Raw genomic sequence first — 3822 nt, 5'->3', positions numbered from 1 at the left:
AGTTGAGATTGCATCATAAGACTTAACTATGGAGCGATGCCAGAGATCAGAACACAGGGAATAAAGTAGTGATGTCCGGATCATGAACGAATCGTTCATTTGATCCGATTCTTTTTAGTGATCCGGATGAATCGGTTCAGTAGACTGAACGATTCATTTGTAGCAGTGCCAGTTCAGTCGGTGAATCATGCAGCTGTAACCTGATCCTAGAGTGAGTCATCTGCAGAGCACTCAGACACAGACTCTGGGGTCAGGTTACAGCTCATTAATTCACAGAGGAACGATGACTCATAAAGTCAGAGAGTCGTTCAAAGATTCGAATGATCCGAAGATTCGAATGATTCAAATGATTCGAATCTTACAGGGATCCGGATCTTACAGAGATTCAAATCATTCAGAGAATATTACTGATACCATACTTTTATAAATAAATACATTAATAATGTTCACTGCCCCCAGGATTTAGATTCCCCTGAGTTTGCCCCCCTTTACCTATAACTGCACCTTCAGTTAACTTTATTAAATTATTTAAATTAACCCTCAGTCATCAGCATAAAATTAACCCTTATAACCCATCAATCATAACTGCCCCTAAATTAACCCTAAAGCCCCCATCAACCATAACTGCCCCTAAATTAACCCTAAACACCCCATCAACCATAACTGCCCCTGAAATTAACCGTAAAGACCCCATCAACCATAACGGCCCCTGAAATTAACCCTAAAGACCCCATTAACCATAACGGCCCCTGAAATTAACCCTAAATACTCAATTAACTATAACTGCCCCTCAATTAATTGCATGCACTCCAGATAAATTACCTAATAAATTGGTATGGTTGATGGGGTCTTTAGTGTTAATTTAGGGGCAGTTATGGTTGATTGGGTGTTTAGGGTTAATTTAGGGGCAGTTATGGTTGATGGGGTGTTTAGGGTTAATTTTAGGGGCAGTCATGGTTGATGGGGTGTTTAGGGTTAATTTAATGGTGAGGGTTAATTTAATTAATTTATTAAAGTTAGCTTAAGGTGCAGTTGCAGGTAAAGGGGAATGTAAATCCTGGGGGCAGTGATTATTAATGTATTTATTTATAAAAGTATGGTGATATTATCTGAATGATTCGAATCCCAATGAAGGCAGAGAGTCGTTCAAAGATCCGGATCTTACAGTGATCCGGATCTTACAGTGATCTGGATCTTACAGTGATCCGGATCACTGTAAGATTCGGATCCCTGTAAGATCCGAATCTTTAAACGACTCTCTGCCTTCATTGACATCACTGGAGTAGGCAGGCAGGAGGGTTCATTGACTAATGAAAGGGGCGGGGCCAATCGTTAGTGTGCCTGCACGGAGTTACTGGAAAACAGTAACTCCTGTGAGTCACACTGAGTGATCCAAAGATTCGGATCATGAATCGGATCATTTCAGTGAACGAGTCGAAATGATCCGATTCACTTTAATGATCCGAACTTCCCATCACTAGAATAAAGTCACAAAGCTTTTCTACACGTATGTCCCTCACAAGTCACCCGTATGGCACTTTGTTTCAAAAACAATATCTTTAAACTGTACAAACTCAGCCTAGTTTCTACTGAATATTAATCATTTAACACCAATAACCAAGATTAGGCGACCACATTTTCTTATTGTAATTCGGGACAGGGGTGTGGCTTCCACATGGGTGTGGCCTCCATGGCGTTAGCAGAGACATGTCAATCAAGCCCTGCCATTATGCACATACACACACACTGTCCTTTAAATATACATACAGTGCTGTACAGATGTGCAACAGATTGCATTATTACACAGCAATCTGTCACACAAGGATAATGCCTATAAACAAATAAAGGAGGTCAGCTGAATGCAAATGTGTTCTTAAATACCCCTAAGGTCAGCAAAGCCAATAAGAATGTGATTTCATGGGAGATCTGACATCAGGTGATAATGTCAAAACGCCAGGGACATCAACAAAGAAATATTATATCAGTGCAATCAGAGGCTTAAAGCTCCTCAATTAACACACTAAGTGCTGGCGCTCTGCCTTATGGGGATCCTGCGTGAAGCTGCTAGCTCAACACTTAAAGTGTTAATCAGGTACAGGAAGCCTCCAAAAGAACTGAGAGCTGTTTACATTAAAAGCCTCCCAGGAGAAGTTATCCGTTTAGGGCACACCTGGGAACTCTGGGTTTGACCTGGAGTCTCCAGGAGAAGCCCTGTTTCCCCGGGTCTCCAAATCAGTTTCTTCTTTCTTCAGGCAGGGGGGTGGCGTTTGGCCATGTCCACCGCATACTCCCCACCCACTAAAGGCTATATGGGGCTAGCCCTGCACCCATGCACATCTAGCTTCACCTTACACAAAGCAACTACCCCAAAACAATAGCCTACTCTGGGAAGTACCCAGGCACAGCTCAGTGAGCGACGAGGCGGCAAACTTAGAGACAGTGGCCAAAGCGACATCTGCACTACACTTATTTAATTCCAGGACATGACATGGTCCCAAGACACGGTTCCCAGGGGCACCGGACTGTCTCCAAGACGAGGGATCACCCCTTAACTAAGACAGTATGTGCTGTACCTGTAGGTCTGGTTCCTTTCCTAGGTGTGCCCTTTAATTAATGGTAATTGTAGTAAAAGTATTGGAAAGGTAGGTCTATGTGTATGAAATGTAAGCCTTGTGAAAGCTAAAGCAGTCCGTTTCCAGTAACAATGACATTTGTTTTGTAGCAAGGGTTTTGCTGCAGGATACCTTTCATTTCCTTTTATTATTGAATTTGTTCAATAGACAGTTGTTAGATTTGAAGTTATCTGCATTGTTTGCTCAATACTGCTTGTCAACCATCTGAAAAATGTTTTTTAAAAAGTAATAGGACAAGGAAAGGAGATTTAGGGGGAAATTTGGAGGAAATACAGAACAAAATTGTGCAAGCCAGTTTAATATCTTTTAGAACATTGTTCCTGGAAATTTGAATGGACCAGTGTCATCGTTCCTTCACTGAAATCATCTACAAATTATCCTTGTCATGAGTCCCTATAATAACAAGTGAATCTTATCATAGAAAGATCAACATTACTTCTCTGACCTGGCATTGTGAAACAGCATTTTATCAGCTCCATAAAATAACACAGAAATGTAATTTCCCAAATTTTGCTTTTATTAAAAAAAAAGTGTTGTTGCTTGGAATGCTTTATTACAGAGATCCTATCTTTGTTTGCAGTGAGAGATGATGCCCTGCTCAATATGAATACAGAATAACCTTAACTATTTCACTGCCACAGGGATTAAATCAAGTGCATGTAAACCACAGATTGGTGGTGCTTTGATGAGAGGTTTACTATATGGTAGCCAAAGGGGTTTATTTACTAATGAGAGAGTAGAGTTTGCATTGTTGATGATGGGCCATCACTAGCAAGTAAGAAGACGTGAACATTGCCTTGTATAATGCATGTTTCAGTGTGTAAGGGCACTTTGGAGAACTCTCACTGATATAACTATACATTATACAGGTCCAGCCAAGCTCTTCCTACAGCAACAGCTCACTGGGGTTAGACCTTCATAAAATACAGTGAAGTCAACGTCTTAAAACTCTTGATCCTGCAAATTTTCCTGACTTCACTTCATTTCATGGAAAGACTCCATAGTCTCCGAGGTCACCCGTGGTCCTGCCTTTTTATCTCTAGCTAAGATGTCAGTTTGAAGCACTTGTCATATTGTTTGGGGAGTTTGAGGGCCACACGCACCTGGCGAATGGCACCCTAAAGGACTGCCTATTTTGCTTATATTGTATTGGTGCCTCTGGTGCCATTTTGGCCAGCATAGCCAAGGT

This window comes from Sceloporus occidentalis, unplaced genomic scaffold (genome assembly GCF_023333645.1).
Source record: "Sceloporus occidentalis isolate IW3139 unplaced genomic scaffold, rSceOcc1.0.p SCAF_72, whole genome shotgun sequence".
In the NCBI taxonomy this organism is placed as follows: domain Eukaryota; kingdom Metazoa; phylum Chordata; class Lepidosauria; order Squamata; family Phrynosomatidae; genus Sceloporus; species Sceloporus occidentalis.
Note: the sequence above shows the minus strand (reverse complement) of the source record.